Source organism: Scophthalmus maximus, chromosome 8, assembly GCF_022379125.1.
Source record: "Scophthalmus maximus strain ysfricsl-2021 chromosome 8, ASM2237912v1, whole genome shotgun sequence".
Taxonomy (NCBI): domain Eukaryota; kingdom Metazoa; phylum Chordata; class Actinopteri; order Pleuronectiformes; family Scophthalmidae; genus Scophthalmus; species Scophthalmus maximus.
In genome coordinates this window covers 25859009-25880874 of record NC_061522.1, presented here as the reverse complement: position 1 = coordinate 25880874, position 21866 = coordinate 25859009, and the positions used below count along the sequence as shown (strand labels likewise).

The following is a 21866-nucleotide window of genomic DNA, read 5'->3' as shown; positions in this document are numbered from 1 at the left end:
CCCACTCTTGCCCAGGCTACAGAATTAGTACATGAGCTCATTGATTACACTTCATATTTTTCTATTAGCTTCATAGACAGTGTGTTTGTGGCAATAAAATATAATCTTTTTGATATTATTGCCCATAGAAAATGGGCGTTGTGGTTGAGGTAGAGGTTTCTCTTCCATTTTGTGAGTACATGTGTTTTTAGAAGTCTGAGGCATGCTATTTAATAAATTATATTTCAACAGATGCTTTGTGTTATTCTTACACCAAGTAACTTGAGGTTGCTACTGAATCTTAAAACAAGTTTTATTTATGAGCGCTAGAGCTAGAACTAAAATAACTTAATTTAAAATGTATGCACTCAATTTATATCTTGGCAAGTGCAGACTAATTTGCAGTGTGCAGAGATGCTAACACTGGAGACATATGATTTCTTTTGATAGTTCCTGTCAGAACTCGCGCTGCAGCATTTTGCAGACTCATGTCCACTATCTGAGGTCATGAGAAGGTCGTTGGTAACCTTCAGCAGTGCTGTTTCTGTACTAAGATGTTTTCTAAACCCTGACTGAAAGTCTTCAAGCAGACTATTCCTGTGTAAATAGTCACATAACTGGTTAGCAACCGTTTTTCAAGGATTTTAGAGATAAAGGGGAGGTTTGATATGGGTCTATAGTTAGCTAAGATATCAGGGTCTAGAGTCGGTTTTTTGAGCAGAGATTTAACTACTGCCACCTTAAAGGCCTTTGGTACAAAGCCTGTTAACAGAGATAAATTGATCTGAACTAATATGGAACTATTGATTAAAAGTAATACATCCTTTAATAGCCTTGATGGAATTGGATCTAAATGACAGGTTGTTGGCTTGGATGAAGTGACCAGTGAAGTCAGTTCAGCCAGATCTATTGGGGAAAAGCAATCTAAATATAAATTAGGTCAATTTGTGTGCGGGTAAAGTTTTGCTAACCTGCACTGTATCGACACATGGCAGTGGAATAAATAAGGATGGAATTTTTTCCGTGAATTTACTTAGAGTTTTCTGATAGACACCTGCTGTTATAGAACTTTTCACCAAATTCAGTTGAGTTCATAATCGAGAATTCAATTGTAACTAAGTAGTGATCAGACAGAGGGTTTTGAGGAAATACTATTAGATTTTCAATTTCTATGCCATATGTCAGAATGAGGTCCAAGGTGTGATTAAAACAGTGAGTGGGTTTGTTTACACGTTGAGTAAAACCAATTGAGTTCATGAGCGAATTAAAGGCAGAACTAAGACTCTCGTTGGCAACATCCACATGAATGTTGAAATCACCCGCTATAGTGAGCCAGAGTAAGGGCCTGGTGGTCGATATACAACAACTAGAATAACTGTTTTTTGACATTTACAGCTTGGGTGTAAGAGGCTAAGAGTTAGGCTTTCAAATTAGTTAAAACTATGTTTAGGTCGAGGGTTGAGCAATGAGTCTGATTGGAAAATTGCTGCTACCCCTCCTCCTCGCCCTGTGGTCCGAAGAATATGAGTATTATTATAAGGGAGAGGTGTAGATTCATTTAAACTAACTTCAGTTATATAGAATAAATCAATGTGATGATCAGTTATCAGATCATTCACTAACAAAGATTTAGACGGGAGTGACCTAATATTTAATAATCAACATTTATTGTTCTATTTTTAGGTTAATTTATAGTCTTTGTGTTGATCTTCATAAGGTTTGCATGAATCACACCTCTTTTATTTACTTGTGGTTTAAATAGTTGAAGTGGTTGGGGGCAGAAACAGTTTCTATGGGGTATTGTGTAAGACTGCAACTCTGCTTCCTGGCCCCAACTCTGAAATGTCACGGGTTTGACCGTCTAAGTAACTGAGTCAGGTTTCTAGAAATGAGAGCTGCACCATCCATAGTAGGATGCATGCTGTCTCACCGCATCAGACAAGAAATTCTCCAAAAGGTATACCAGTTATCTATGAATCCCACATTGTTATCTGGACACCACCTCGACAACCAGAGGTTTAGTAATGATGTACGACTATAATGTCATTGCTCTTCAAGTTGGGCAGGGGTCCAGAAAAATCTTATGCAAAAGCTTCCCATAAGTAGGGCGACTGTGGAAGGGAGAATTTATTAGAAACATGAAGTGGTTGGTGGTGAAACGTGGGGCTTCAGTTTAGGACTATGCTCCTTATTGCGGACAGTCACCCAGCCGCACTGTCCTCCCGGCTGGTCGGGAGCTGCTGGAAGACCTGAAGAATCTACACTGGATTGGCTCTAGCGGGGACTGGCTAACAGTATCTGCTAATGAATTCCTCTCAATGGTGCAGAGCTGCGCTTCTAAAAGACTGAGCCTCACCTCCATCCTGGCAAACAAACTACACTTATTACAAGTATCATTATCGCTAAAGGAGGCAGAGGAGTATCTAAACATGGAGCACACACAATACGTTACCGCGAGAGCTCAGCGTACAGTTCAACCATTATTTTTCTCCGGACTGTCAAGAGAAAGTTGAGATCTCGCTCTCGACACGTATACAGGGCCCATGCCTGGTATGGACAGAGATAAAGAGTCCACTTCACAATTAAGGTAACACAGAGCGAAATGTGAGAAAGTCAATCATAAAAGCATTGCATGCCAAAGTAATAAAGATGTCATGACAAATAACTGTGTAGAACAACGAATCACAAACATGTAAACGCTATAAAAAAAGAGTTGATTTAGAAACAAAGTACTGGAATAATGTATGAATTAATGTAATCAACAATAGAGATGATTTTATAAGAAATGTACTGAAAACTGTGAAATGTAACCTCATATGACCGCTCACCAGAGAAAAGCAGAAGTGCAGTTAGGAATGGAGGGGATTTCAAATATTGTGTAATACAGAAAGCAGCACAGAGAATGGGTGATGTGAATTGATAAATATCAACGAAGATTGTGCCATAGCCATTGCATTAATGCTACTGCTAAAACACATTCGGCACGTACGCCGGAAAGAGGGGAAGAGTCAGAAATGTCTTAATGTTGCCATAAAAGGGAAGAATTAAGCGTTAAGAGTTGTTATTGGATTAACACCAAACACAACGACGATCAAGGGGGAAGGCATGGTGTCTTCGCAAGACACCATGGACGGAGCAAGTGGACATCCAGCCGACATCTGCTGAGGATGAGACTTCAGGACATCTTCCACATTTCTGCGAGAGGAGGACTAGCCGTTGAGCCCTTGAGCTGTGGATGAGAATTCGGACACTTGAAGACTTTCTCCCCGTTCACTCCGCTGGACATGAGATAGAGACTGAACACGAACGGTTTGGCCCCAAGGCCAGGAGACTCGTTCCCTCCAACCAACATCAACAAGTAACAACGAATTAGATACTGAGCCTCAGCACTTAGAGATGAGAGTATTCCACGTGATTTTAATCAGCTTAATCATTTATGGGAAACTATATCCTTTTAATTATTGTACCATATTTACTCTTTTGATGATCATGCTGTGTGCTCGCCATTGCTAAACGCTTTCAATAAATACCAACTTACAATTAAAGGAAGATTGTTATCATTGAGTTCTTTCAGCGACAGTAAAAGTTTGGAGTTTTGACATTAAAACATCCTTAAGGTTTTTATAGGTTGTTCTAGCCAACTAAAAAGCAACAGATCCCTGGGACCTTATACTTGGTCACTAAAATAATCCTAGCACTTAACAAGAGCCCAGATCACCCGAGGAGAGCTGCCGTTAACGGACGTGGCTGACAGAGGCAGTGTGGCGCACAGGGCTGTTCGGCCGGCTGCGCTGTTCAGCAGAAGCGGGGTAAGACGTTCGGACGAAGGCAGTGAGACAGCTAGGCGAGTCTCCTCACCACCAGCTTAAACAAGCGCGGGCTACTCCATCGGGGTAATACTCCATAGTACCCGCACTCGGACCCTTTAAGACGGAGAGCTGGACCGGCACCTCCCTGGCAGGGGAAGTGCGCCTGGGATCTAACATGACCCAACTTTCTGATTGGACGTGAATTTTACAGTTCTGCTACAGCCATAGATTAGGGATAGATTTTTCCCGTTTCAGTGTCAGATCATTCAATATATTCATCGCTATCGGTATGTTAAGAGAGTTTCAAGTAGCTTTAGCTTTCCCTACACAGAGGCAACAGCATGATTTCTCATATTAAATAAGCAGTATTCTGACTGTTGATTCAATATTAATTTATTTGATTGATTAGCTTTGCAGCTCAACCCATTTGATTTCAAATTGTTCATGACAGTTTTTCTTCCCCTGAAGTGACCTTATATTCATGGGCATTTGGGCATAAACTCTCTGTGACAGCTGATGCACCGTACAAACCATTAATACAAAGCATGGCTCACCCAAAATATATGTATTTGCCTCGATTAACCTTTATTTTACCCCTACAGTCAGAGTCAGAGCAAGTTTGATAACTTTTAAGTACCAAAAGATTTGATGACAGCTGGTGCAAGACACTAGCAGGGTAGGTTTTTCCAGATCAGTCTTCATTTCCTGACATTTCCTGGAAGTTGTTCAACCTCCTCCAGGTTGTTAGACTAAACACAAACAAGTCATCCATTCAAAGAAACATGCTGATACTTTCTATCCTGTTTCTGTTAGACCTGTTGTATAACTCTGTCCAGGTGAGTTAATTGCAATTTTTTTTTTCATTAAAGGAAAACTTCATACAACACCATGGGCCGGATGTGTAACGGGTTCTCTTCTTCTGCCATTTTTGAGGCACAGATGTGATTAATTCACCCCCAAACCCATGACTCTCACCCCTGGCAGTTAAGGGAGGGGGGAGACGTGAACAGAGGATGATTGTGCATTATTCTATAGAGAGATAATAGTCTCAAAAAGGTCACAAATGTGTATCACATGGTCTATAAGTGAAAGATAAGAGTTACAAATGCGTACAATGATTTGTGCTTAACTTTGGGTATTCACATGCGTGTTCAAATCCACAAACAAATACAAAGCAGTCTATCCACACATAACTTTACAGATCTAATAATGTTCACTTTCTTCCTGTGAGTACAAATGTCTAAAAACGTGTGACATTGTTTGTATTCAATTACAGATTGTTAAACGCTCAACTTACATGTGGCAGCTCTGAAAAGATTCACAAATGTGTCCTACGTTTCAGTGCTGCCCCCCACACACCTTCGCTGCCTCCCCTCCTCCCCCTCTCTCCCCTGTGGTGAGCACACCGGATCCAATCCCCCCACCTTCACAACACCTCCATCCCCCCATGGACAGTCAGAACCCCCTCCGCCGCTGGACTGTGACAATGGCCCAGGAGACAGTTGGAGAGACTTCACCAACACAAGGCTGCGGGACCCGATGGCATCAGCCCCAGGCTTCTGAAGACCTGTGCCAGCCAGCTTTGTGCTGTTCTCCAGCATCTCTTCAACCTGAGCCTGGAACAGGTACCGGTGCTGTGGAAGACGGCGAAGAAGTCGACTCCATCCGGACTCAACGACTAGCAACCAGTTGCCTTCACATCTCAGGTGCTGGAGAGGCTGGTCTTGGCCCACCCGAGGTCGCAGGTGAGATTGTCGCTCGACCCTCTATAGTTTGCCTATCAGCCTCTTCTGGGTGTGGACAAGGCTGTCATCTATCTGCTGCAGCGGCACTGTGAGAATCACTTTATTTGATTTCTCTAGTGCTTTCAACAACATCCAGCCACTGCTACTGGGTGACAAGCTGCGGTTGATGGGTGTCGGTCTCCTGGATCACTAACTACCTGACAGGCAGGCAACAGTTTGTACGACTGAGCCGTGTTCTGTCTGACATGGTGGTGAGTGGTACAGGAGCTCAACAGGGGACTGTGCTGTCTCCTTTCCTGTTCACCGTATACACCACTGACTTTATGTACAACTCTGAGTTGTGCCACTTGCAGAAGTTCTCTGATGACTCTGCAGTGGTTGGGTGTATACGGGATGGACAGGAGGGAGAGTACAGAGCGCTGGTAGACGGGTTTGTGGAGTGGGCGGGAGCAATCACCTGCTGATGAATGTGGACAAGACCAGAGAGACGGTGATCGACTTCAGGAGGAAGTTTTGTTTTTTTGGATAATTAGGTAAAATATGGTGCTGTCAACATTAACGCTTTAATCATTACGTTAATTCTTTAACATTTAACATGTTCAAAAAATGTAACGCCATTTTGTTTACTTCCTGTGGCAGATGACCTGTGGCAGATGACCTGTGTGACGACGTATGCCGAATAATCTCCCCCTTTTCATTCTGGGGGAAGAGGTGGAGACAGTGGAGGACTACAAGTACCTGGGAGTCAACATCGAAAACGGACTGAACTGGAAAACCAACAGCCTGACTGTGTACAAGAAGGGGATGAGCAGACTCTATTTCCTGAGGAAGCTGAGATCCTTCGATGTGCGCAGCAGGATGTTGGAGATGTTCTATCAGTCTGTTGTTGCCAGCGTACTGTTCTTCACTGTGGTCTGCTGGGGGAGCAGCATCGTAGCCAGCGACACGAACAGATCGAACAAACTGATCAAGAAAGCTGGCTCCGTAATAGGCTGCAAGATGGACGCGTTTGAAGCTGTGGTGGACAGGAGGACTACGAACAAACTGTTATCCATCATGGATAACCCGGACCATCCTCTCCACCTCACACTGGACACACAGCGGAGCTCCTTCTCCAATAGGCTGATTCAGCTTTGCTGTCACAAGCACCGTTACAGGAAATCTTTCCTGCCACAAGCCATAAAACTATACAACAACTCACCTCTGGCTGACAGATAGACCTTGTTCCACTGTCAATACTTCATGAAAATTCTGTGAATTTATTACTCTTATTTTGTATTTTTTTTTGGCAATTCGTATATTTTAAATTTATTGTGTAAATATTGTATATATTTTTCAATGTGTGATGTGTGAAACGTGCTGCTGCTACACCAGAATTTCCCAGCTTGGGATGAATAAAGTATTTATCTATCTATCTATAGCAGCTAACGGACAAACAGCCACTCCACCTCGTCTGGAGAGGACCCATGTAGAGTTATAACATTCACATTTCAGTTATACATAATATTTGGGACTCATATATGCACATGTTAGAATGGTATGCTTAAGATTCATATGTGCCTGCTGCTCATTGGCTATTTTTTTTATAGAAATAAGAACTGTTCTCTGTATCGGAATTCACTCTCTGACCAGAGTTGCTGTAGAGCTTTAAAATTCCAGGAGGTCCAGTTGGAGACAGGGAGAGAAGCAGGAGTTGTCTGCAGTAGTGAATGTGTGGTGCCGGTTACGGTCTGTCTTAATATAATAAAACGCTGCAGCGCCTCAAGTTAGTCTGTGTGTCCTTTGTCAAGCTGTTGAGGAAAGTTAGTCTGTGTCCTTTGTCAAGCTGTTGAGGAAAGTAAGGAGATCCCAGAGAGAGACAGCGCTTCAGCCCTGGAGAAAGTGAAACTTATCCCCTGCTTCCTGACTACGCTGGACGTCAAGCTGAAAAAAGTTTCAACACCAACACTGGTGTAGTGACGGCATACACTCCACCAGTAAAAATCGAAACGCTTAGTCAACATTTAATAATTCTCAACAATCTATCAGTTGTGGGTCCAGATCCAGACCATGGTCCGCCTATTACTGACCCCTGCTTGTAGTTGATTGTGGTTCCAGCTCTCTACATCACAAACACAGCATCTGTAATACCGGCAACTGCCTTTTGCCATATAATCATTAATGGAATGACACATTAGAGAATATTTTTGGAACTGCCTGCGGAAAAACAGTCTCAAAAGCTGATTTGTGCATATCAGGAGATCGCTGCACACACATTTAACAATCTGTTAATGAAAACAAACAATGTCACATGTTTTTATACATTTGTACTGTGAAAACTGTGTGTGTGAAAACACTGACTGGATATAGGTTGGAAAAATATTACTAACATGTTAATTAATCACATAAAAAATACGCATCTAGTGTGCAAAAGCCTTTAGTTGTGATGACAGTGAGAAGCAGCTGTTCATTAACAACAATTGTGTCTCCTAAAGGATTTAGCATAGGTGCTGCTAATGCATTAGTTATATGGTTAATGGGCTGTATATACTGTTTATAGCACTCTTCTAGTTTTATCGACCACCCAAAGCTCTTTACAGTACAAGTCACTTTCACCCATTCGCACACACATTCATACATAGTATGAAGCTCATATAGTAACCATCAGACTAAATTATCTTATGAAAGATCTTATATGAAATTATTTGGTACCTTCTCTTGTTAATAACATATCTGTGACCCTGTCACTATATTGAAAGCACAATCACAGTGTTTTAAGTACAGACCAGTTGCATATAAAATGCCATTCACCCAGCAGTCAATTTCAATTACCTGACAGCTGTCGGCTGTGTTAGCCACACCGAGGCACTCATGCTTCTCTGAGGGCTGTTATTGAGCCTGTGAATGACATCATCATAAAGGGCGTCAGATCGAAAATATAACTCAAGCATCACATTTTATGGAAAGTCAGATAAATAAAAGTGGGTATTGTAATGGTACATTTGATACCTTATATGCATATATATATATATATATATATATATATATATCAACAGACAACAGACAACAGACCCTTTTTCAGACTGTCTTGATGCTCTGTAAAACCTGTTCCTTCTACTTGCAAGAGATATATAATACAAAGAAAAAACTTGACTCTTTGGACAATCTTTATTTTGCTTCTGCACCGGACACTCACAAAACTTTCCACAACAGTATGTACAGACTATAATTCAGACTCATGCACACGATATTGGAATTATGCAACATCTGTGTGTATGTGTGTGTGTGTTTCAATACAAGTAAATTTATTACAAGAAAACAGAGGAAGGATCTCTGTAGCGGAGCCTGAAACTGTGCACCGGTTCAACACAGCAAAGAATTTTACCACTCAACTTAAATGATAACAAAACCTTTTAACTCCATTGAATGTAAATAAAGATGGTGCTGCCACCTTGTGCTTCTGATGTCATTAGGAGTCAGAGTCTGCGCAATAGTGATCGTGGAGCGGCATCGACATCCCGCCGATACACCGCTCGACCATTCACAGGTAGGTCTCAGCTGTCAACACATCACACTGATGAATGTCCAAGTAATGTATGTATCTATCTCTGAGAAAAAAATATTTTTTGTGTACCTTCACTTTTTTGTTTGGTCCATGTCCCATCCACTAACATGGAGGAGGGTTAATGACCTACAAGACAGCGAGCCAACAGGGGGCGATAAAGATGATTTAGCCTCACGTTTGAGAGCTGTCCACAAGAGAGTCATGATACACTTTAATTATATTTTGCTAGTGCTGTCAATCAATTTAAATTTTTTTTACAAATTAATTGCAGAAATTGGTGTGATTAATCATGATTAATCACTTTTTTTTCTTAAGACTGAAGTTTGTAATAATGGATATTTAAATGTAAAATGATGGAATTAATGTACAATCAACACAAATTAAGTATTCAAATTCAAGTTCTATTGTTTAATAGCATTTTTTTTTTAACTTTGAACACAGATCCTCTCCTGTGAACTACAGATTTCCAATTTAACCATCAAGGCTAAAGTGACTCACGAGCCTACACGCCTACGTGTCCAGATATCTAACAGCTAAATATCTGGCCACCTCGGGTAACCATCTCCTGTGTGAGCTGTGATGTGACAGGCAGTGAGTCTGTCAACCTGGAAACCACAACATCACTCCTTACCCATATTCTCGGCCTTTTCAGTGTTTCAGAAAAAAATCATTGCTGACTACATGCAGGGCTTGTTTCTGTCATGTTGTGCGTGTTCACTGCAACAGATGATGAGCGTTACCTCGAGCTGCTTTAATACTGAACCACATAATAACACGTCAAAGTATTTCGAGTATCCTGCAATATATTGATCGCTTTTCTTTTTGATGTCCATCACGTTAATGTTGTCAGCACCATATTTTACCTAATTATCCAAGCCTTCAAAGAACAATAGAAATCATGACAGCTGCGTGAGAATGGCTTGATTAATATTGCCATGTGGAAAGGGGGCAAGGAAAGAAATGTGTCCCTATTTCAAAGAGAGAACTTCCCTTTTAGAAGCACCCAGTCATCACATCTCTAATGATTACAACAACCATTCCTACATTTCCAGAGAACTGACGATAAAAATATATGAAATAATAACAAAAAGACAGGCCAAATAATTTGCAAAAGCTTTAACAGGTGGTATGTTAGGCTTTTAATTCTCATCCAACTGAAATCATATTCAAATGCAATACGTTTTAAACTCGATGTCATCAATCTGAATGTATATCACAGGATTTCAGACTTCGTGCAGTGCATACACCAATGTCACTTGAATTCAAATGGTTAGGTTTAAGCAAAAATACTGCACACTCCTTCTCTCCTGCTGCTTTTTCCTTTGCAACTTCACTTTTTGTTTCTGACCATCCACCCAGAACCCGTCTCCTAGCCAAAGCCAAAATCACCATATAATATGACAAAGAAGTGAAATTATTTCTGTCATCTGAAATGCCTCACGTGAACATGGGAAGGATTGGCATATCACCTGCACACATATTTGGACACCGATTGAGAATGGCCTGAAGTTTTAGTCATGCATTTGGTATAGTCTATTGTCTCGAGACTATGTCTCCACTCAGTTACATATTTCACATGTACGAGGAATGACCCCCCTTCTTGTCAGGGTAGGAGAATATTTCTTTAAGACCGACTCGCTCGGTCACACCCCATAAAGCACCTGTGCTGGCGTGAAATCAGTGACTGTTTGATCTCCACCTGAGTCAGGGTGCAGCGTGAAACAATCTGTGCGATTTGAAAATCAAGAGTAAAAATCTAACCTACCTTTACGTAGTAGTTGTGTGTCTGTCTTTTGGCAGCCTCCCTGGATTGCTGTTTCTCTTGCTTGCTTTTCTTAACTTTCAAGTTTGAAGGAGACTTTGCTCCATTGCTGGTATCATTTCCAGTGATGGTGCCTTTATCAAAGCTGAAGTAGCCGTTGATTCCTTACCAGCATATTGCTTGCGGTCTCGTAAGCTAACGCGCTCAATGGAATCCGTAGGCGAGAATATAGGCGTTTTAACTTAAAATATGTGGTCGATTAATCAAGTTGAAGCTTATTTGATAATTTGTTCCGTCTTTCGGACGACGCTAGCGGGCCCCGCTAACTATCAAGCTGACCGGGCGGTCAGCGTTCATAGTGGCCGCCGAGAACGACCTTATCTCGTCCAGTCCTTCTAGAATGCTCCGCTGGCTTTCCCTTGGTTAAACGAGCTATATGATTCCTTTTGGGTAAATCTAATGGTCAACAGTTGGTCGAGAGTGCTGAAATGTATTATCTGTTGGCAGAGAAATCTTTTTGGCTCAAGCCAAAGTTAACATTCATAGTTTTTGGTTTGTATTTAACCCCTCACTAGTGCATTGTCTTTGTGCATTTGATCAGATGGTTGGCTTGCCTTTATTCTGTAAGCAATACAGTAGTTATTGTTGTTGTAATGGATTTAATATTTGAGCAATATTGGGATTACTGTGCCAGTCCTATAACCCCCCCCCCCCCCCCCCCCCCCCCCCGGGGATCTGATATTATTTTACTCAAGGGACAACTGTGGAGACCCATACCCTCATTGAGTGGCGGATGGGAAATGAACCCCTTTTTACAGAGAGGAGGAACTCATCCAAAAATGGATTAGGATTGAGTAATTTTTTTTTGAGTGTTTATATCATTGTCTGTATGTCTGAAAAAGGCTTGGAGTAAAATTTTGCGCTGTTTACCCTAATGATTAATACAGTTTGTCACTCTTGTGTTTTTATTTTTCCCAGTGACTTTGTTACCACTTCTGGCCTGCAAATAACAGCCAAGCAGGCCAAAAAATAAGTGGAATAAACTTAAGGAAAAGTACAAGCTAGCATGCCTGCTTCTCTGCTCTGTGCTGTATACTGAAACAACCTTCCTGAGATTCCTGTCAAAGAAACTAAATAGTCTAATTTTGTCAGACCATATATAAAACAGACAACAACACTGATGTAGTGGATCTTGAAATAAGTTGTACTGTGCAAATGTGAATATATTCAGTCAGTTTCACAGTGTAGTAATTAAAACCCTTTTTCCAGGAGCTCAGAGATCCGACAGGGAAAGGGGTACAGTCTGGTAGTGTGACTGCTGCCACCTGGCAGTGGTACAGTGTGATGGATGCTGCACTCCAGGGGCAGCACTCAATTAGTCCGCCCCTGGTTGTTGCAGCAAACTTAACTGCCACTGAGGGTGGTGTGGTCACACTGGCCACACCAGAGGAAACCAGGGCCAGTCAGCTTCCCAGAAAGAGCCCCAGGGATAGCCAGGCTCTTTTGGATTTCCTAAGAGAAGAGGCAGAGAGGGGTGAGGAGAGGGAAAGATCAGCTGTGGCAAGAGAGGAGGATGGGGAAAGGGCAGCTGTGGGAAGAGAGGAGGAGAGGGAAAAGGCAGCCCAAAGCCTCGTGACCAGCCAGGCGAGAAAAGCCAGCCCCCACTTCCTCCATCTCGTCACTGCCTGCACACTGCTTTGTAAACAGTCATTGTGACCAACCAGCTTACTTCTCTTCCTACAGCTCCCCAGGGCTGTCGGAATAGGGCTAGAGCCATGTGAGTGACAGATGGATATGATTCCTTCTATCTAAGAAAACAGGTTCTTCTCAGCCACACAAAGCTTTGATCCAGTTCCTTGTTTGTGTTATTTTCCAAGTAACCACAGAGAGTACTGTTGATTTCCAGGTGGGCTTAATGCCAGAGAGGAGAAATGAGAGGAGTTGGTATGTGTGGGAAGCAGTGAACTCTCCCCCTTCTCCTCTCCCCATGTGAATCAATCAACATGAATATGAACAAATTCATCATGGATAGCTGTGGCCTTTTCAACATTTTTCCAGATGTGTATGTTCCTGTAACTTATAGCATAGTGTACTTAGGTTGCTCATAATGTGAACCCACACCTTGTTTATGTACAATGAAAACTCAACAAGTTACGTTTAATTGTATCAAATTACAGTTTTTCTCGATTGCTAACACACTATTCCTAGAACTATTAACTAAACATCCATCTAAGCACTATTTCCCTGTTTAAACACATGATTCAGGTTTGCTGAACAACTTGTGCAAAACTCTAAACACAAATGCCTTTGTGTATCATTGGTTACACCATATGCTCCTTCAGAAAGCACTGCATTCAGTATCATTAACTCAAGTCAACACAATTGGCACACAATTCCACAGGTGGAAACACTGGAGTCAAAATTGTTGACACACCAATCAGAACCTCAGGATAGATAGATATAAGGGCCATGTAGCAGTTCACTAGTTTTGGAACAATGGATCCACAAGAAGGAAGAGCAAGAGCAAGAGCAAGAGGAGGAGGAGGAGGAGGAGGAGGAAGGAAGGAAGGAAGGAAGGAAGAAGGAGATAAATTGTCTCAGATGAAATTCATGCAACTCTTGTTGACCATGTCCTTGGTTGGGCAGAGTTCAGCCAAATCTTAGCAGGTTTACAGTGACTTCTATACTGTAATACGAACCTGCAGAGAGGATAATGGCTAAGTAATTTACATACTGCTCTCTACTGTAACTTTGAGTCTTGTACTCTGTGCTGTTACAGCATATACTGTACATGTACTGTAGCTGTTGTGCTGTATGCTGTCTGAAATGCATTGGATTACTGTACCATATCACATACAGGTACAGGAATTTGTAGTTACTGTATGTTCCTAGTTTGTAAATAGGGTGATTTCCCATCAGTACTATTTTTGCAGAACTGAGAAACGCACCTGATGGAGGCGGAAAAATTTTATTTTCAAAAGCGTAAGAGAGGAAAAATGTGAATGGTCAGGCCAACAACACAATTTGCTTACAGAGGAGACAGACTCAATTTCCACTTGATGTACAAACTATTATTTGTCTTGTGTTAGGTTACAATTCATTACAGTATTTGGTTATTGTTCGTTGTTGGCCAGGAAATGATAATACTGTATTCTTCAGTACATTACTGTAAGGAATAAAAAAGTTCAAAATCTATAAATAAGTTGTGTTTTTATATTGTTTATATCATTTAGAGTAAAGAGATGTTGTTCATGGCTAAAACCATAGACTTCATTCATTACAGTAACAGGTTTTTATGATAGTGTTTTGAATTGATCTCACCAGTGTTTAATGGCAGTTTGCAGTGTGTGTGAATTTGATGACCTTTGTGTGATGTCTGAAGGCAACGTTTGGTTTTGAGTGGAGAGTTTGGTTTTGACATGGAAGTTGGAAGTTTGTGAAAATGAGTGTGCAGTTATGCAATTGTGTTCAGAGTTTTTCGGAAATGGAGCATTATTTCAAGAAATGTGTCTTAGCAATCGAGAAAAACTGTAAAATCAGTTTCACAAGTTCAACCAAGGGGAAGAAAGTAAAAGAGATAGAAAATAGGAAGGGAAAGTCAACGACACAAAGAATGAGGAACTGTTTTTCAGTTTGAGCAAGCAGTTTTATTAGAATCCCTGTTTCAATGGATGGAAAGCTCTTCCCTCACTTTCAATAGTAAGTGTGTATATGTATGCATGTGTGAGTTTCAGCCTGCTGTGATAAAGCAAATCAAATTGCTGCCACTTAAATCCTGCAGTTGATCATTAAAGAAGGCATTCTGCCATTCGGATGTGATATATGGACTTGTTTGTTGTGGTCTGCCTTGTGCTTAAAATGCCATTTGGCTGAATGTAACAGAGAGTGGACAGGGGAGAGAACTGTCATTTCACATCCACCTCCAGGAACGGGAACTTTATTAATCAAAACTGGATGAACTCTTATATGGGTGAATCAAAAATAACTCAAGTATAAGTATGATTGTAATGGTTTAAATTTCCTAATTCCATCACTTAAAGACTTGAAATTTGGAAAAACTGAAAAATAGCTGACATTTAAGTAACATTTAGTAGCTGGGCAACACATGGGCAAACATCTGCAATTAATGTACTGAAAGAATGAACTTTCTAACTGATAGACATTATCATAATTTGGTATACAGCTACAGACAAATGCATCACAGACATACACCCAACAACAACCACCACCCGGCCCTTTTTTACCCTCTCTCCTTCTCCCTCTTTAATGCTCTTGTGAACCATGATGATGGTAGTGGTAATAATACAAATTAAAGCAACTAGAGGTTTGTTTTTTAATTTTTTTTTTTAAATAACAAAATAATTTTGATGGTGCAAAAACATAATACGGAGAATGGCATGTCTGTCATTTGCAAATGCTGTTTAGGGCTGCTGGTGGCAAAGATGGGCCGTGACTAGTGAGGGCGATGTTCCTGTGCGAGAGCCTCTTCAGCCAGGTTATGAGCCTCAGCAGCTGGACCGGTGGTCACCCCGATACAGACTCTGATTGAAGCTGGCAGCCTCTAAACGGCATGGTAACAGCACCCACCCTCCAGTAAATGAGTGCAAAATACGGCTCACTCAGCTTGGCTTCTGCCCCATAACATTCCCAAAGCTCCTCTCTGCAGAGACCCATGCGGCCACTCGCACTGCTCCTTTCAATACCCTCCAAAACACACCTTCCCGCAGGTGCAATCATTCACTCCCATCTTCATCCATCTCCCTCCCATGCACAAAACATTCTCCAATCACTATTCACTGATGACTATTTCATCTAAACTTTCAATACTTACAAAAAAGAAGAAACAAATAGTAGACACAAGAGTAAACGCATCATAAAAATAAAAAGTGTTTTGGGGTGCATACTCAACTCATGTGTTGTACATACTATACATACTTTATATAACTATATTCCTTCCTCATAATGATACAGTAACCTGCCCCTTGCCATGCTGGAGTGCAGGGTAATAAAAGGTCCATTACCTGAATCAGGCTGTTGTTTCTGGGCTTCTTTTACCAGCACCTCCAAAAAGTCTATAACAGCAAAGCAGCAAAGCAGTGTCATATTAGAATGAGATAATGGTCTGATCTTATTTCTCATACAAGTTATTCTAGGACTTAACTAGATCTATAGTGCAATATGGTAACAATGCTGGTATTTCCATTCTTCGAGTATGGACCATTAACAATTACCTTGGACAGGTCTCATAGCAGCATATGTATTTGTAACCATCATCTGCATGTTAAGGACCCCTTAAAGGGCTCATATTCAGGTTCATACTTTTAAAAGGGGTTACCATTTGAAAAGGTTTACATGCCCCAATGTTTAGAAAAGTAAGGATGTTCCGAACCGGCCGGCTCACGGAGAAGCTAAAAACACAGATGTTGCTAAACTAAGCAGCAATGGAGAATTCTCAACTGTACCAGTTTAATCCCGAGTCTGACACCGACAGAGAGGAAAAACAACCCGGTAGTCCTGACGCTTTTCAACCGAGACTGGAGCAGGACGGTTCAGAGTGGTAAGTCACATTGTTACTGTGTACTTCTTCTAAATGACTTGACTGACTAAGTGCATGTTTTCTTCAAAATATCTTTATTTTTTGCAAATGTAAGGAAACCAGAAATATACACATGTACAAAAATATAGCAGAAGAGGCAATTTGCAACTGCAATAATGCCTCATTGTTTTTCTCGCAGTTGGTGCTGTGGGATGCCACAACAGGGTCTTCATCCCGTTATCCTCCGGATCCGCCAGGAGTTTCGTGTTCAAGCTGACCAGTGTGTTGGCTTCCGACCGCCCCTTGACTGAAGCCTGACATGTAGCGAGCAACCACATCCTCCTTTGACGACCTGCCATATTGGGATGACAGATCCTTGGGGATGGGGATTTTTTCATCTACTCCACAAATGGTGCTGAGGCCTCAAACACCATCCTCATCAAGTCACCCACATAATATGTAAAACATTTCATTCCATTCTTCATTTTCAAGTGTTTTCCTGAATACACCTTTGTTGTTTACTTAAAATGTTCAGAAATATTTATTATTCATTTGAATTTGTTATCATGTTTATAATAATAAAATTGTGTTTTACAACTTACTGAATGTGGGTTCTGTTTTAACAGGTTTGTGGTGGCTTCACCCTTCTTTGTCTTCTTTGGGAAGAGGGGGTCTTCATGCCCATCGATGTTTTGAATGTGGTTAAACAGTCCACTTGGCCACCTTCTGAGGCCCTGAGGTTGAAGAGGTTGCACTCCAATAGACATGGTTCTTTAATCCGTGGAACATGGGTGTTGCAATTGGTGTGATGTACTCTAAAACACAAGGGGAAATAAAACAATAAAAAAATTAGCATGTAATGGCAATTATCACTATATATTCTAAGCTGTATCTCCCGCCATCATAGGCTTTATTGTGATTGTACAACGAAATTTTGTTGGTAGCTCTTGCAGCTCCAGCAATATAAAAAAACAAGATAAAAATACGGAAAATGTGGATCACAAATATTTTTTTTAAATTTCAAAAACTGTAATGTATATATAATATGTATATATGTATATATAATATATACAACAAAATGTGCTGTGTAAACTACATAACACACATGCATGTAACCAGATGGACAGAACACAGAGGGAACAAAAAAAACCCACAGTATGTTATTTTTACTCGAACATGAGATAGGAGTAATTTAATTCATATAATAATATAATAACACACAGCCATGCTAGCAATAGCACTGTTTATAAAAAAGACCGGGCAGAACCGGTGTCTCTCACTCAACTCATTCTAATTTGCCGTCATTCTACAACAGGTCAAAGTGTATCCGAGGCAGTTCATCCAAAATCGGATTGTTTGGAAAGCAACTGACCGTTAAAACAGCCGCCTCAAACGGGCCTCACGTAACACAGAGCAACGGCAGCACGGAGCAAAGCTAGTAGCAAAGGTAGCTGCCCAGAAAACACAGTTACTGAAGAGTGCTCATAAAAGAAACATGCTTAGATCTTACGTCATCTAACCAATACTATAGCGTCAACGTTATGTGGCTGCTCCGGCAACTGCAAGTAACTAAAGCCTTTAACTTCAATGACACACGTACTGTTTACATCAGAGGACAGGGCTAGCTTATGCTAACGCGGCTAAACTAACAATGCAGACACAGGAGGCACACAAGGTCTTAAATCTTACATCTCAAACACATCGCATTAAAGGACGTGGAGCACATTCCCGGTGGCCTAAGCCAGCATCACCCCCGCTCAAGCCCACTAATGCCGGTAATCTTAACGACACATGTATAGTTTACCTGATTATTAGCTTATGCGACTGTTGTCGGGATTCTGTTTTCTCTCTCTCTCTCTCAATCCCGGCGCATTCTTTTATTGTATAGGGAAAGACAACCTGAGTCAATTAATCACTTGAGATGGAACAGTTCTTGGTTCATAATCAAGAAATTAATCAAAGACATCAAAAGAGCATTAAGACGATACACAATACTAGTCAATTTACACAGAGTCTGAGGGTCACTATGCGAACATAGCTCTGCAGTCCTGCATCAGGCAAAGAACCCCGTTTCTTTCCCTAACTCGCCTCTATATTCGCTGAAGCATGCCTTCCTCTTCAGCTTATGAGCCAATCATCTTTGTGTTCTGCCACATCCTCTCGCCGGGTGTGTGGTTGACAGGCAGGAACACTGCGTTCCTAGGCAGATTTGCTCGCGCACTGTTCTAACTGACTTTTAACTGCCTTGAGATGTCTTTGGCTGCCCGGGTTTAGTGTATTAACTTTTACAAGAATCTGTTGCTCGCAGCTTTTGCAGCAGTCCGCTGTCTTTCTAAGAACAAAAGGATGTGGTTTCCACGCTGTCCCCTTCGCAATATGTTTTTAGTACTCAATGTTCTTTTCCAGTCAGCCCGCGCAGCCGTTTCACCTCATGACCCCTTCATCTGACATTTAGTTAACCTCTCCATCTGACTCCATCTATCCCCCTTCGTACTTAAACATATCGATTGCCTAATGCTAAAACTTTAATATATTGAGCTAGCTTATCTGTCACAGTTAATTCACAATATTAACGCATAAAAAGCTTATGTGGCTTAATAATTCCACACTGTATATAAACATGGACGTAGCGTCCGTGACATCACACATTGGTTTCTGCAGGCTGGTTTTGAAGCCCAAAGTGGGCGGTTCCGCAGCGGCTCAGCCGTCGCCATCTTGGCAGGGTCTGACTCCTCCTTTACCCTGCTAATCCAAATATGGACATAGAGGTTGGCCGAATGCAGACCGGTCGCTGAAGCACGGCCACTTACGTCGAAGCTTCTCAGTTAGCTGAGGCTAAAGAGCTAAGCTAATAAGGTAGGCTAAGTGCGAGCCGGCTAGCGCCATGGCCCTGAGGCTGCACCGGGTCGGTACTGACTGCTGTAACGTGAGGTCCTGTACCAGTCATCCCAGCCAACGTTACATGTGGTTAGTAACACTGTTACTAAAAAAATGGGAATGGACCCTTTATATATACACTGCAGAGCTGATTAGCTGATGAGGAACAGGTGAGTAGTAGGGGTGGGGCAGGCCAGGTGAATGGAATCGGCAGGAGGTGGGAGTTGCAGAGTCTGAAATGACATGAGAGTTAGTGTGACAAAAACACACAAATAAAAAATAGTAAGACAAGTTTGGAAATAAAGAGTTTTGTGTGCTTGTGTTCTGTAGATATTCAACTGTATTTGTTTTAGATTTAACAGTGTTCTAACAACACAGTGAATATACAGTACAATATGTATAGAATATTTAATTGTTATCAAAGCTTACGGGCACTTTAGGATCATGGTTTGTTCTGATGTTTCACTTGGGAAAAATGTGACCATTAAGTTATTCAATTAATGGTGGCCTGGGGTCAGTGCTGAAGTGGTGAGTCCGAGTTCAGTTCTGCCTCATGTTGAGTTTCCACTGGTTCAGTCAGTCTGGATCACCTGGAGGAAAACTACACAGACAAACCACGTCACATGCGATCACAACAAGTCTGTTTCTGCATCGTAATTATCTATCGTGTCGGTTTTAGTAAAAAATATGAATCATAGTTCTTGTGTTCTTCTATGTGTTTCATTTTAAGTTACCGTACATGTGCAATAACCAATAACACACCACATCCTCTATGTTAACGGTATCTTCTGAAACAATGCTGATATGTGACATTATCATTTGCGTTACAAACACCTTACTGTACCTTGACAGTTGCATTAATGTTACGTTTACATTGCATTGCTCGTACGGCAAATTTAATGCGGTGGACCATATTTTCCAACCACACGAAGACGCTTTTTTACCGGCTCATGTCGGTGTCGTGTTGTGTTGATCCCATTAGCGTGTTGTGTTGATCCCGCAGCGCAGACACCGACACCGACACCGACACCCACTAATTACTGCAAAAACAGAACAAAACTATCATTTTACTTACCAAAAGAACAGGAGCGCAAACTTACTGGACTTCTCTGTTGGGCCAACTGACCGCAGAGCAGGCGTATTATTCATCTGGTAGATGCTTGAAATGTTCTCCGCAAGGCCTCAACATCACGGTCGAGAAGTCACGTTCAATAACCGGGGATTAGCTCACACCTAGCACCGCCAGCTGCTAGCCACCACCGAGCGTCGAGCAAACAGTGACATCACCTGTCACTCAAGTATCCACGCCCTTAATAATGCAGAATTTCAAACCTTAACATAATATAAATGGGCGAGTTATAAAAAAAATTCACCTCCCCCCCACAGTTGTCACGAAGGGGGGGATTAACCATTGGGACCAAAACCGTTTCATGTACCATGCTGTAAACATGTTTAATTCTGCTGTAAAGTTGGGCATTTTAACATGGGGCTCTATGGGGATTTGCTCCTTTCTGGAGCCAGCCTCAAGTGGGCATTTAGTGAACTGCAGTTTATAACACTTCCGCATAGGCTTCATTTCTCAGCCTCATTGTTGCCCCCTTGGGCAGAACACTACGAAGACACACAGAGACACAGACACACACACACACACACACAGGGCGAAGTCTTAAAAAACTTGCATGCCTCTCCTCTGTAGCTTCGCCACTGACAGTTGGAATTGCTCCATCTTGCAAAAAAAGTTTTTTTCTGCCAGTCCAGTGTTGTTCTGGTCCAGGCTTGAAGAACAGTCCGACACAAAGTGGTTCGCACAAACTCGCAGCTGTTCACAGACTGTGGCTGGAACATTCCCATCAAAAATGAAGTCAATCCACCTGCTCTCGTGTCCTCTGAGGCTGGGAGTCCATGTACAGATTTATGTTGGTCTGTACAGCCAAAAACAGGCAAATGTTATTTACTCTTGTCGTCATCATGCTAGCGGTCCGTCTGTCGCTTGCCGAGAGAAAACAATGGCGTCTCTGCGCTCTGGTGTCTTGGAGTTCATGGGTGGAGATTCTCAGGTTGGGGGCGTGGCAGGGTTTTGATTGGCTTGTTCAGAGCCATTAGCCAATCCACTAGATAACGACTTTGTGTTTTTTTTCATGTTTTGTGGGCCGCCAGGCACCCCAGATACCCAAATATATGTGCAGAAAGGCTGAAAAAGTGATTTTAGCATAATATGTCACCTTTAACTGTCAAACTGATCTTTTTTTAATAATATATGTGCAGAAAGGCTGAAAAAGTGATTTTAGCATAATATGTCACCTTTAAATGTCAAACTGATATTTTTTTAAATTTAGTTTTAATGTCTTCATTTTGATGTATACATTCTTTTTAAGTTTGGTTCCTTTAAATTCCTTGTCCATGTTCATATGCTTGTGCCATAACTGTGGATCTCGGGGGAACTCTCGCGGTAACGTATTGTGTCACTTCCGGTTGATGTCGCTTCTGTGAACTGTGTTTATCCACCGCTCCTCCTCGTCTCTCTTTAACACTGCAGTTTCCTCTATCTATTGGGACAACTATCCGCTCCACTCTCCCTTGTTTAGTCTAAACACTCACAGCTGTCTTCCTATTT

General features: G+C 41.6%; 2 long non-coding RNA genes across 4 annotated transcripts; one reads left to right on the top strand and one right to left on the bottom strand.

Moving 5' to 3' along the window:
- The first annotated feature begins 2950 nt into the window (after positions 1–2950).
- LOC118317502 lies at positions 2951–6347 on the top strand. The gene is made up of 3 exons (XR_004795447.1): positions 2951–5533; positions 5651–6066; positions 6173–6347. It is a non-coding gene; the product is annotated as an uncharacterized LOC118317502 (long non-coding RNA).
- Positions 6348–16211: 9864 nt separating this feature from the next.
- Positions 16212–20574, bottom strand: LOC118317550. 3 transcript variants are annotated; one of them, XR_004795461.2, is made up of 5 exons: positions 20197–20574; positions 19682–19853; positions 18180–19485; positions 16978–17190; positions 16212–16727 (listed from the first exon to the last, which is right to left on the bottom strand). It is a non-coding gene; the product is annotated as an uncharacterized LOC118317550 (long non-coding RNA). The 3 variants fall into 3 exon arrangements; XR_004795462.2 differs by having other exon boundaries at positions 16212–17190; positions 18180–18249; positions 18383–19485; XR_007031397.1 differs by having other exon boundaries at positions 16212–17190.
- Between the last annotated feature and the right edge of the window lie 1292 nt (positions 20575–21866).